General features: G+C 38.5%; 1 protein-coding gene across 1 annotated transcript in view; it reads right to left on the minus strand.

Annotated features, from left to right (window-relative positions):
* The window catches only part of oprl1 (opiate receptor-like 1), a 115965-nt gene extending 109209 nt beyond the window's left edge, over window positions 1-6756 (minus strand). Inside the window, exon 1 of the mRNA XM_024293327.2 lies at window positions 6240-6756. The gene's annotated coding sequence lies outside the window, so the exon portion shown is untranslated. The remainder of the gene's footprint in view (window positions 1-6239) is intronic.
* Window positions 6757-13673: the final 6917 nt, after the last annotated feature.

The raw sequence follows: 13673 nt of genomic DNA on the forward strand, positions 1-13673 counted from the left end.
GTATTTCAGATTATAAGGGTTTATGTCAGGCCGAATGGTTGACCCCTCAAAAAGTATTTTTAGAATGAAGTTATTCATGCAAGCAGGTAATTTGTAAAAATATTTTGTACTTAAAATTGCAGAGTCTTTAAAGAATAATAACAGGGATTGTTTCGCTAACTGCCTGCTTATTTCAGATCTGTTTGTGTGTTTTACTGATGTGAATGACAGCAATAGATGGTGACTGAATTCTCTATCAGTAAAAGGAAACAATGTTCTTTTTCACATATGAATCACTTTAGTCTTTTACAGCTTTGAATTTTTCCATTTTTTTTGTGATGACAGAACTAAACCGGGGGATGGTCTGGTGAAAGACTGTCCTCAGCATTTTAGACCAAAATAATGTTTTTCAGGTTGTGATTCAGACATTTTAAGCTTACATTGCAGTAGACAAACCAGATTTGATGAAAGCACAAAGAGCTTTTCCTTTCATTGTTTGCTTCGTGATGTTGGTTTAGTTATTTATTGCAGAACTGAAGGCCAGTTCAACCAAAAGTATGATTGGATAAAAGCATTGGATAAACACACACTCACAAAAAACAAACATATATTTTGCAAAATAATCTTATGTAATCTTGTCTGTTGTTCTTGGTTGTAACAATCCCCAACCGCCACCCAAAGGACGTTGGATACTTTCCAAAGTATTATTGAATTTATAAAAACAGAGGTCAAATGTAAAATGCTAGCCAGCCAAAACAGAGTAACACCAGGGAAATACTGCAAGTAGCACAGAGGAATTGCTTACTAATTGCTTGGTAAATAAAGTCTACGCAAAGGTTACCAGCCTGCTAAGTCTGCGTGCATAAAACACAAAGAACTTTTTTGCAGAAGAATCCCCAGAGGAAACATTGGATATAAACTGTTGTTGAAAACTAAATAAAAGTCAGGTAAACTGTGGGGGAAGTTGCAGTCTCTGCTTCTTTTCAAGCTGTCAGCTTCTTCTCACGATGCTCAGAGTCGAGCACTTACACAATCAGCAGGCTTTTTTCTTGTGTCATGGCAACAATGAAAGTGAGTATTCTGCATTGATTGTTTTAATTCCATAGTAAAAATAACCAGCAATAAACATAGTTATCAAAAATACCAAATCTTAATTTTACTGCTCGACTATAATGTTGTTTGCAGACATAATGGGGTTCAGTTTTTCTGTTGAATGGTGTAAATTCTTTGACGTTGGGTCAGTTAGGTGCATGTAGGACGAGCACATGGGAAACCAGGATATGTTTCCCAGGGGGGGTGGTCAGCTTGTTCCAGTGTGGGTAACTGGCATTGACTGTATAAAAAACTGGACTACGTGACCCCTCCCCTCTCACGTTCCAAACAGGAAGTACCTACTTACTCCAAGAAGCCAAAATCCCATTGACTTCTATAGAGAAATACACAGCAGTTACTCTGTCTTTCTTAGTTTGAGACTTTTCTAATGTGTTCTTGCTAATTCAATTTTTTTGTAATATTTTTTCGTTATTGCAAGTTATTCAAGTTATAACCTGACCAATCAGATGAAAGCATGTGGTGCCAGCTGGCCCCACTTCGAATGTTTGACAAATTCTCCGGAGCCTACTTTCACGTGGAAAGGGTGTGGAAACGTCGTCTCAGACTGACTTGGACCAATCAGTTTCCTCTGGCTCCAACATGACGACGTTTGTATCGCAAAAAAAATTGAGACTTAATTGGTTTTATTTCGCTGGAGCCAGAAGTAAGACATTTTCTATGGTTGATGCAACAAATCGCTCAGTCCTTTAGTTTTACTTACGCCAACCTGGAGAGTTCAAATGTTGGAGTTCCTCAAAAGAGGCTGGTTTCAGAAACATACAGTTTTGCTTGGTGTTTTTTTGGTTAGCAGATGACTGGATCCATGGTTGGGTTTGATAAAGTTCTAACTTTATTTTGTCCTTTTTGGCATACTTCTCCCACTTTAGGCTTCATATTCACTGTTCACAATCACATAATTGATGTCAGAAAATACTAATTCTATGTGTGAGAACAATGGCAATCAAAAGAAATTACACAAATGTTTATTTATTTTGTACATGTAAAATAATTGAATCAATTATTTGATTTGTATGTATAATCCCTTTAGGTACTTTCTTCATTATTCTGACATTTTTACATATTTTAGGGTCAAATCCGAATTCCTCCCCTATAGCTTTCCTTAACCTAAACCAAACAGAGAGATACGGAAAAATAATGTCTTTAAATTCAGATGTTGTTAACCCTCGATGAGGTCATCAGTAGTCGCCAGTTATCTATGCTAGTGCATAGCTGCCACCGCTCGGAAAATACATAACAACATAGGTTTTATCATTTTAAAAGTCATGCTAAAATAGTCATTGCATTTAAGTGTAAGTGCTATTTTTCATCCATAATGAGACAAAAATATATATATTTCTTCCTTGTTTTTTTATAACTCACTATTCAGCCATCATATGTTCTATATATTAGCCAGAGAACTCAGTAATGAATAATAATAAGACATTTGCCCCAGAGGAAATATAAGGAGAAAATCCAACCGTTATACTTTTCTTTGGATTTCTACTACCAGCCTTTAGTACTTCTTTTTCAGCTATTAAACTCAGGGCTAAGGGGTTAATTGGGAATTGCCAAATTAGTCTTTGATCAATGAGTTTTAACTTGGTCAAATGTAGCCTTAATTAGCCAACAAGCTGTTCACTTTAAAGGCTGAAAACTAAAAAATGTTCATCACTCTGCTTACACCTAATAATGTGAGAAATCTTCCATGAAGATACTTTCTATTATGCAAGAACATTTGTAATATGTCTCTTATGGCTCCACATTTTTATTTGTTGCATTATTGCAACAGGTCTATGTCATACGTCAAATTGAATTTAAAATATTTTTTCCTCTTGCAAAACAAATGATAATAAATGGAGGTTTTATGACCCTTAGCTCCGGTCAAAGTTATTCCTTGTAGTTATGGGTAATCAAACCATTTCTGACAGGAATTGATCCTGATTATATGACTAATATGATAGTTTCAAAGAGCCTTGTACATATCATGACAATGAGTAATTAACATTGAACAAACATTCCCGCCGTGGATGAATGAAGCAGGTTGTAGACTTTAAGGATGTGGTGTTGCAGTCAGCAAAACAACAAACTGATTTGACTGATTTGATGTCAAAAGGTTTCTTTCTACAGCTGGCTCTCCAAAACTAGCAATTAAAGCAAAACATTGTTTTTTTTTAATTGAAGCATTATACAGAGTATGAGTGAGGTTGTTCCAAAGAGGGATCCAATTCAGTCATTTGAATAAATTAGTTTGTCTCCCCAAACAATCATGATGCACCGTTAAGACTCACAAATATCAGTTTTTCTTTCAGTGGACCGGCTCGTGGGATGAGACTTCAACAATGAATCTACATGAGAACTGGACCGAGTGAGTGTGACATCATCCATAGAAAACTGCTACTCTCCAGCTCCAACGCCGCTAAGTCAATCTAGTCTTCATTTTTTTTCTTTTTCATGGATACATGGAGTCAGATGACATCAGTAAGGAGTGATTGATCCGAATCGTTTCTATGGCAACAAAGTGAAACATTGGATCAATAAACAAAAGCTCTGTAATTTATTACATTACAAAATATTAGTTTATATCACATTAAATGTTTAAGTTGAGTAAACCATCAACTCAAAATTTGAATATGATGAAAACTAATACTTTTAAATGAAATAAATTACAGAACTTTTGCTAATGATCAAATGTTTTACTTCTTATGGTGTAGAGTGAGTTCATCTCACTGCTCTCTCAGGACATTAGTCAAATATGGAAAGTGACCTTCACTCGCTCCAAAATGTGACACCCAAACCCCTCCCTCCCCATTCCCAAATTTGACTCAAACCAAGAATTGGTTGCAGTTCCTCAAACAACCACTGTAGGCAGGTTTCAGACGGGAGCAATGTCTCCTTGACCCGTGTACACACTCCGGTTTGACATCAGAAACGAACTGGTCTACAGTCTGGTCTACATTTAGGGTTAGGTCATTTAGCTGTGATGTTTTACTTGAATCTGTATCCAGTTTTCTTAGCTCAATTCTACTTTATCCATATTTTTGTTTTGTTAGCCCCCATTTTCTGCTGTTTTGCTCAGACTCCATCACATTTCAGTTCTTTACCTGAATAATTTTCTTTTTTAAATTTAAGACATCAAGAAAAAACTTTCTATCTGTGCTGTGGGTGTAAATTCAGAAACTCCACAATTTGGATTTTTTGTACTACACTTCTACTTTGATGTACACTGTAAATCTACTTGACTTTTTTACTGTCCATGTACAAATGTCCCACTGATATCTGCACCAACACAAATTAATAATAATGTTATATATTAGTCCATCTACTATTTATAATTATCATTATTGTGATTATTATTATTATAATCATTATGATTATTATAACGTCCATTATCATTGGACTTTCTAGTTTGTTTCTTTTGTGTTCATCAGTCAGTAAAATGTTATTAAGCTAAAGAATGGTGTGTAAAATGCTTTACTGAAGAATAAAAAGACAGCTTTACTTGTCATTTTGTCATTGGGTTTTAGTTTTGTCACAAAAAACCATCAACCACAAAAACTGATCAAATTTAAAAAAAATAGTCATTAGTGATAACACTTCTACATTACTCACAAGAACATTTTGTCTTACATTAATCAGGAACAAGTTGGGTACTTTAACTTTTTTTTTTAAAGATTTTGATGAAAAAAGGCAGCGGTGGTTCAAGAGAAAGGCAGAATGCTACAAAAGTTACATTCATATTTTAATAATCTGAAAACCAAAAGGGGAATAAAAACTTCAGGTAAAATAAACATAAGTTAGATTTGTTTAAATATTTTCATAAAACAAATAACAGTTACAAAGAAGTTTGAAGACCAAAATGTTTAAAGGAGACAAACAAACCTGATCTGCTAATTCAGGAGTCTGCAATCTGTAGCTCTTTAATCCCTTTACTGTGGCTTTTTTTTTTTTACTTTAATGAAAAATGCTAATGATTGAATAAATCATAGATTAGTTATTTAAGTTGAGTCAGAAATTCTGTAGAAATGTTCTTTAAATTTGTGATTTTAAGTTATAGTTAGTCGAATAAAACTCTCCAAGTGTTGCTTTATTTTGGTCAATTACACTAAAGTGGTTAGAAATTTGAACAAATGCAGTTTAAAATGATTTGTGTGTTGTGTGCCTCACATCTTTGAGAATAATGAAAAGCTCAGTTTATTTTAAATGTTCTTAGATTTTTTTAATATATAGATTCTACTTTAATGTTGTTTATATCTGAAAGTAAAAGGGAAAAAATGATGGTGGAACACCAAAATTCTAATAACATCAAGTTTGACTCTCTTGCATTTGCAATTTAAGTGAAGCTGCTGTAGCAGGAGGGTCTTTTTTGTCAGAGGATGGGTTTTATTTTGAAAGGAACCAGTGTGTGCTGCTGTCAAATTAAAAGAAGTTACAGCTGTTATATATAAATACAAATACACTGTTGTAATTTAATTCTTGTAAAATGTAAGTTACATTTATAAATGAATTGACTAAAAGCATAAATATTGTGCTTTTTTAAAATGATGAAGTGGTCAGTAAGAAACTGGACCAAATGGCTCTTTTAGTGTTAAAGATTGCAGACCTCTATGCTAATCATTTTACCACCTCAAAGACAAAAACAAGCAACTTTCAACTGGTGGTTCCATTTTCTGTTTGGTATTAGTTTTTCATGACATTTTGCTCTTTTTGATATTTTTCTGTTTCCTTCTAAACTAAAAGGTGTCTTAATCTCTTAACTGCACAAAAAGAGAACTTGACATAAATAATGAACAGATCACGTTGAGGTGTTTTTGCAGCAGTAATGTCCCTTCAACAGGCTGCTTCTCTCCACACAAACAGGCTGTTGCAGCCATGGAGCCCGCGTGCTCGCTCAGGTGAGAGCAGCCCTCTCACCTGAGCACAGCCGCCTCTCCGTCACCCAAACGCATCACGGGATCAAGCAGCAGAACAAACTCAATCACGCCGCGCGCACGCGGGAGGAAGGACTCAGTCACGCACGCGTGGCCACACACCACCCTGCGTGCGTGTGTTGTGACAACCTCCCAGCAGATCGTCGTAAACAGAGGACACGCGCCGTGGAGGTCCGGGTCACGCCACGCCGGGGATGCAGCTGCTTTCGTGGCCGCGCGCTGCGCAGTATCCCGCCTTACCGGTGCCAGGAGATCCGGAGCTGAGCGCAGACCGCCCCGAGAAGTTGCTGCTCCTCCGCGCTACTTTGCGCTCCCGGGTTTCACGCGCGTCCTGCCGGCCTGGTGGGTCTAAAATTCACAGCTCCGCTCCGCTGTCATCGCCTCAGTCAAGCCTGGATGTGGAAAGATTTCCCCCCCGTGGATGACACGCAAGGAGAATCAGCGTTTCACCTCCACTCAGGATCAGCTGGCAGGGAGACAGAAGGAGGAGGAGGGAGAGGAGGGGTCTGCTGGGCGAAACATACTGCATTCTCTTTCTCCCTCCCTCCCTCTCGCTCTTTGATCGATGGTGTTTTGCTCAGCTCAGCCCCTCATCTCCAACACCCGCGCGTGTATGCGCATTTCTGTGCGTCCTGGACGGTTTGGCGCGGTGTCACCGTGATGTCTGTGTTTCGGTCAGCTTTCTAGATAAGGCAGAGTCAACGTTACCCACGTGAGCAGTAACACACTTCACACAGGAGAGCCACACAACCTGTGGCAAAGCTCCTCTTCATTATGCACAGAATTTGGCTCAAATTTTTATTAGAGATCAGCAGCTTTAAGGACACGAGGAGGATTCTCCCCCCCTCAAACTAAAGGAAAAACATCCAGAACTTCCAGTCTAGTTAGTTTGGTTGAGCTCTAGCTTTAGCAGGAATTCAACTAGTGAAATTTGTCTCATAAAAAAGTCAGCGCCGTTTAAATATTTATTCCATCAAGGCATGAACACATCTTTCAGTTGAGGTAAATATTAGGGATATTGTTGAACGGTTTGTCCATTTCCCATCCTGGCTGATGCAGTCCCTCAGGAAGTGGTCGTGGTGGACCCAAGATGCAGGACACCAGACTTGGTGGCAGAGACTTAAATATTTAATTAACTGAAACATGACCAAAAAAAACCCACGGAGAACCAAAACAGTTGCAGAACTAAACAGAACAGATGACCTGACGAGGATTAACTGAAAACCAGACACTTAAATAGGCTGAGATCAATTAACAGAAATGAAGACAGCTGTGGATCATGACAAACCTGAAACTGGTGTGACTTAGGGACCTTTCAAAACAGAACATGACCAAAAATCCTAACTACTAACGAAAACTCAAGCCAAAGTTCACAGTCATGACAGTAACCCACCCCAAAAGGACCGATCCCAGATGCCCAAAACAAAAAACATATTGGAGGAGTGATCATATACCAAAAGAAGTCTAGAACACAGTTTAGGGGTCTAGTAGCCAGATGGATGTGAGTGGCATGAGAACTCCTCGTCAGGAACAGGTATCGTTTTCTTCTTTCTGACACCCCCGATCCAAACAGTTTATGTTGAGAACTGGGGTTTGAAGAATAAAAAAAATATACGGTATATTCTACGGGTTACTTGTTTACAACATTCTTTGAAGAATAATACTTTGGCAATGGTGAACAAGTTCTCCGTCGCGCCATGCTGAGAAGTTCTTTTCTTCACGTGTGTGCGCTCTGAAGCACAGAAGTTCACACTTAAATGTAAGTAATGACTTTTTGTTTTAGCATGACCTTTTTAAAGTTATAAAACCGCTGTTGATATGTGTATTCAAGCACTGGAAGGTCCGCGCTAATCCTAGCAGACCAGTGATTATTGGTGAAGGCATCGAATGAATATGACATCCAAAGTATGAGACACTATATTTTTGTAACTTTGTCCAATTTGTCCACATTTGTCATGGAACGGATAACACGTCAATGTAAGGTGGGGTCATCTGGACCCCATAAGAGAGCACAAAGGTTAAAGAAAGGTGTTTCTCCTCCGCAGCACAGCACACCATGGATCACCCTTGCGGTGGAGGGATACACAGTCAAAAGTCCCTACGGCTACCCATTAGAAATCCATTTTGGACACCCCTACAGCTTCAAATGCCCCTAAGATTGGAGTGGTAGGGAGAAGACGTAGGGAAGGGTGAAGAAAATGGATTCAACTGAAGACAAAGCAGATGACCTGATCACAATGATTAGACAAAACAAACAAACAGCTAAACATGCTGAGGATAATGAACTAAATACAGACAGCAGGTGGTGAGAACAACTTGAATTTGGTGTAACTGACAGCATGACAAAAGTCAGGAAAACTACAGAAAAACCAAACTAAAGGACTAGGGCATCATCCTCACACAAAGTTAAGCTGAATCCTGCAGCAGCATTGAGGGGTCAAGCAGAAGAATGCACTTTACTGTCTCATGCAGGTTGTTTTTTGGCACTGTGGTTCCTGTAGGTACAGCAAGTATCTTTAAATTCTGCTTATGGAGGATCTAAATGTAGAAGTAGTGGTCAGGTGGACAGAAACTCCAAACATTTAACGTAGACCTTAATATGACAGAAAACCAAAAGAAAAGAGGTTAAACAATAAACTGAAGGAGAGAAATTTAGAAAAGAGTGATGATGAATCACAAGATCAATTGAAAACCATATATACCATTTTTTTGGAGGACTGTGTCTCAAATATCAGACTTAAAAGTTAAACACTCAAAAGAAGAAAATTAAGAAAACCAACTAAAAGACAAAGGTGCTCAGTTTGCTAATCCGAGGATCAAAGAGAGCTGATTCCTGCCAGACACCACAGAGATAGATTTCCCCCAGAAATTTGTAATAGATTTACCAAACTAAGTACATAACAGTCTAAAATCCAGCAGCTTGTCAAACCACCTGTAGGGGAGATCTGACTGGAAACTGTTGTTGTTTTTGTTGTTTTTGTACGGGGTCTCCTCTCCTGCTGCTGAAATATGGACTCACTGCCTCACAAGGCTCTTTCAGCTCTTTGATGTTTGCTGACACTGTTTATGGACAACTCTATTAAGATGCTGCTACAGAATTCAAATAAGGCTCAGGCAGATGGCTCCGTCCTCTGGAGTCTTAAAAGCTTCTATAGGTTTTTTATGGTCAACAGCTCTGCAGAGGGACTTTTTACCCATAACTTTGATGTTTAACAAAGCCTAAATCCTCATCATCAATTTGTTTGTATTTAGTAAATGCAGGAATATGCAAATGTGTGCATTTTAGTGAGAATTTATTTTTAAAACATGTATAATTATCCTGCTTGCTTATGGTTTACTCTGATGTGACCACGCATTAAAACCATACCATAATGAAGAGTCTGTCCAGACCTCTATCACCTTCTGGCTGGGAAATTAGGCTGGTGGGCTACTTTTTGTCTCTACAAGCAAAGACACAAAAAGGCAAAAAAAAAAAAAAAAAAAAACTGTCTAACACTGCAACAGTTTGACTCATTAGCAGTGACACTAGGGCTGTTGCAATTCATGTTAACTACAATTTTATTCATCTCATAATTTCTGGATGTTGATACAACTGTGTTGTTTTCCCACATGCATACAATACAATGGGGCATCTGGTCTGGACACCCCCCAGGGAAGGTGTTCCGGGCATGTCCCATTGGGCGGAGGCCCCACGGAAGACTCAGGACACACTGGCTGGAGGAAGTGGCCGGGGACAGGGAAGTCTGGGCATCTTTGCTTAGACTGCACAGTAGCCCTCCCCAAAATGGCAGATCCCAGATGCCCAAAAAGAAAACACTTGGCAGGAGCGGACATGGAGGAACAAGTGTGGGATGTGAAGGGTATCAGAACCCCTCCTCAGCAACAGGCATGATGAGGAGCAGTCACGACAACTCTCCCCAGGGACAGGAAACATGAAGAGGAGTGACCCTCCACAGGAACATGAAGCTTGAAGGATGGCAGACAGTCCCCCTCAGGAGAGGATTCGGTGAACATGGTTTGACATGACTTGATTTGGCTGCAGGAAAACCCATGTTTCGTGGCATGGAATGGTGTGCCACTGCAGCAAAATTCCAAGGTGGTCAAGTCATTCTGTCAGGAAGTGGTGGTGAACCCAAAATCCAAGAGACCTGTCTTGGTGACAGGAACCTAACCCATTTAATAACTCAACCAAAACATGACAAAAGTCATGGAGAAACACAAATGTTGACAGAACAGATGACCTGACAAGGAAGAAGTGAAAACCAGACACTTAAATAGACTGATGGTAATTAACTGAAATGAAGACGAGAGACAATTAAAAATAGAACATGACCAAAACCCAAAACATAAATGACAAAAACCAAACCACCATCCTCAGACATTTTGACAGACTGCCATGTGCCTCAAAAAATCATTTCAACATCACAAACCTCAACCAGAATAAATGTAAGGTGCTCAAGGTGACAGTGAGGTCAATAAGTATCTGAGCACCCTGTAATTTTGCAAGTTCTTCCACTTAAAAATCACGGAGGGGTCTGACATTTTTCATCGTATATGCATGTGTACTGTGAGAGACAATGTAAAAAAAAATCTGGAAATCACATTTTCTTTAACACTTTGTATGTTACTGCTGCAAATAAGTATTTAAACATCTGAGTAAGTCTATATGAATTTGGCTTTTGCTAGCAATCATACAGATCAAACGTTTCCTGTAGTTTTTCATCTGATTTGCACAGACTGCAGAAGAGATTTTGGTCCACTCCTCCATACAGATCTTCTCTAGAGCTGTCAGGTTTCTGGGCTGACTCTGAGAAACATGGATACTCGTAGCTCATTCCAGCCTTGTGGAGGTCTAGAATTTTGTGTCTGGTGTCTTTGAAAAGCTCTTTGGTGTTGATCATGTCGGAGTCTCACTGATTTTATGGGATGGACAGGTGTCTAACCACCTCAAACAGGTGCTTTTAAATTATGATAATAAGTAGAGTGGAGGTGGCCTGTTTAACTCTTTAACACCTGAAGCATCGCCGCTGACGCCAAGACACTAAATCTTTAATACACTCTAACTTTTCAACCATCAACACAGTCAGCAAAATTCCAGCATATTCTGGTACAAGCCGCTTTTCTCCTTTAGAATCTACTGGAATGACATTGAATGTGTTAACAATTAAAAGAAAACAATGGAAGGTCAGACAGGGTCAGAATTCTAGCTGAGACAGGTGTTCAAATACTTATTTGCAGTGTAGTACACAAATAAATTATTTAAATAATCATGTAACGTGATTTCCAGATTTTTTCTAATTGTCTCACTGTGGACATGGACATAAGGTGAAAACCTCAGACCCCTCCATGATTTGCAATAGGGAGAACTCAAAATAAATCAAATACGTATTTACCTCACTGTCTTTTGTTTTTTGTTTTTTTAAGAGTGTGCCTTATAGTGTGGAAAATACTGTAGTAATTTATCTTCCAAGGAGCATCCTTGAACATCCATTTCCAACCTCGTTCAGCTGGGCTAAAGTATTAAAAAGAAATGTTCTGCCCCTGAATCTCTCTTGTTTTTTTTAAGTCAGTGAGTTTTTTTTTAAGTCTCAGGCGATTTTGTTTGAATATATACTTAACAAAAATCTTTAGCAGCCTTGAGGATGTTTTGGTAAAGAATGTCTGACTTCTCCTGCTGTGATATTTTATGTTTTTCTAACCAAATTATGGTTAAACTGTTTTTTTTAAAACGTCGTTAAGATGAAAATTAGACATTTAAAAAATGTCAATTATTTTCATGGAACATTGCACTTAAGGCTTGACCTTTCTCTAAGTAGTGTGTGGGTGATGTGGCGGCACGTCGTTTAGTTAAGTTTGTGTGATCTGTGTAACATAAAATCTCATAAGAACTTGATAAATACAATTATCAGATTGTTTGGCTCCACATTGCTGTGAATAGAAGATAACCACCCAGTTTTCTCTTCTGTTTTTATGCACAGTTCTCCTGTTAGGGGCAGTTTTTTGCAGAGTATTTATTAAGCAACAGTCTCTATCTTCTAATGGTGTCCAACCAGCAGTGAATGAAAAAAGGTAAACTTTCCATGGGGAAAGGTAGTCTCATTAAAAGAGATGGGATCCATCTTGCTCCAGATGAGGCAGCTGTCACTTTTGGATACCTGGGTGGTTCTACAAACCCTGAGCTCAGACCGAGAGGCAAAGCTGCAGTGAGGCGGCAGCAGCAGGTAGGCAGCCTCCTGCCTGCTGACATCCGCTCTAATCACTCAAACTAAGCCAACACAAAAGAACTGGTTGCAGGGTGGTGGTGGTGGTGGGGGGGTGAGGGCATGCACAATTTACCTCTTTAGAATGTTAACATTCTGGAAAAGGAGGAGTGGGTGCAATCTGTAGCTTCAGTTTTAATATCAGTCGTAGATTCATCATCACGTTTAACTCATTTGAATGGAATATTGTTGAAATAATTTATGTTGTGATGGACGATTTGGCTGGTGTTTGTCTGCATATTTAGAAGTTACAGTGTTAACACAGAAACATGTATTTTAATGGGTGATTTTAGCATTAATGTAAATGTTGAAAATGAAAGCCCTTTGCCTCAATTCCAAAACTACTGACTTTTGTCAAGACTTAAACAGAACTGCTCGTTTCTTTGAATTTTTAACTGTATGCTTTATAAAAACCAAGTTATTTCTAATCAACCCCTCGAGTTTAATTTCTCTGACTTGTAAAGATCTGTCAGAAAAGCTCACCACACATTGTCAGAAGGAGCTAAAACATTTAAACATTACAATAGTTTCCTCTAATGCTGTGTCCCACTTCGATAAAGTAAACCCATTTGTCCTGGAGGTTCACTCTGCTGTTGATATTATGATTCTATCACCACTAGAGATGTCGTGATCCGATCACGTGATTGGAAATCGAGCCCAATCGTGTAGTTTCAGACTCCATCAAAATCATATGTTGTACCCCGGTCAGGATTGAATATTTATTTTATTATTATTATGATTGGTGCTATAAATTTCACAATTAATATTAAAAATAAAAAGTCTGTATATCATGAATGGATCTTTATTGTTGTAAAGCAGCAGAATATGAACTGGAGTTCGAGAAGGAGGACCTCAACAACAGTTTGGTAAAGTTAGCAAGATATTCACAAACTTAGACTTTTGGGTTTAATAACTCTTAACAAACGTTTAAAACTGACACGGAGGCTGAATCCAGGTCTTAAGAGGTTAAAATAAAAATAACTTTATTCTGTTTGAATTTAGCCCTGCGACGGACTGGCGACCTGTCCAGGGTGTACCCTGCCTTCGCCCATCAGTGGCCGGGATAGGCTCCGGCACCCCCGCGACCCCGAACGGGATGAAGCGGTCAAGAAAATGGATGGATGGATGGATGTTTGAATTTAGGTGAACTCAAAAATTTAAATATGAAAAACAAATAATCCATACATCATGAGATTAAATGATCACGTCATCCAACTATGTTTAAACCAGTCAGTGGAACTCTATCTCAACAAACTTGAGGGCTGTTTATTCTATTTTATCTCAAGATATACTCAAGATTGAGTGTTTTTATAAATGATCTTGAATGAAGACCATTTATGAAAACACTAAAATATAATATAAAAAGTCATATGGTTTCTGAGACTTAAAACACTCACCACAAACGAGGATGAGA

This window comes from Oryzias melastigma, linkage group LG7 (genome assembly GCF_002922805.2).
Source record: "Oryzias melastigma strain HK-1 linkage group LG7, ASM292280v2, whole genome shotgun sequence".
Classification (NCBI taxonomy): domain Eukaryota; kingdom Metazoa; phylum Chordata; class Actinopteri; order Beloniformes; family Adrianichthyidae; genus Oryzias; species Oryzias melastigma.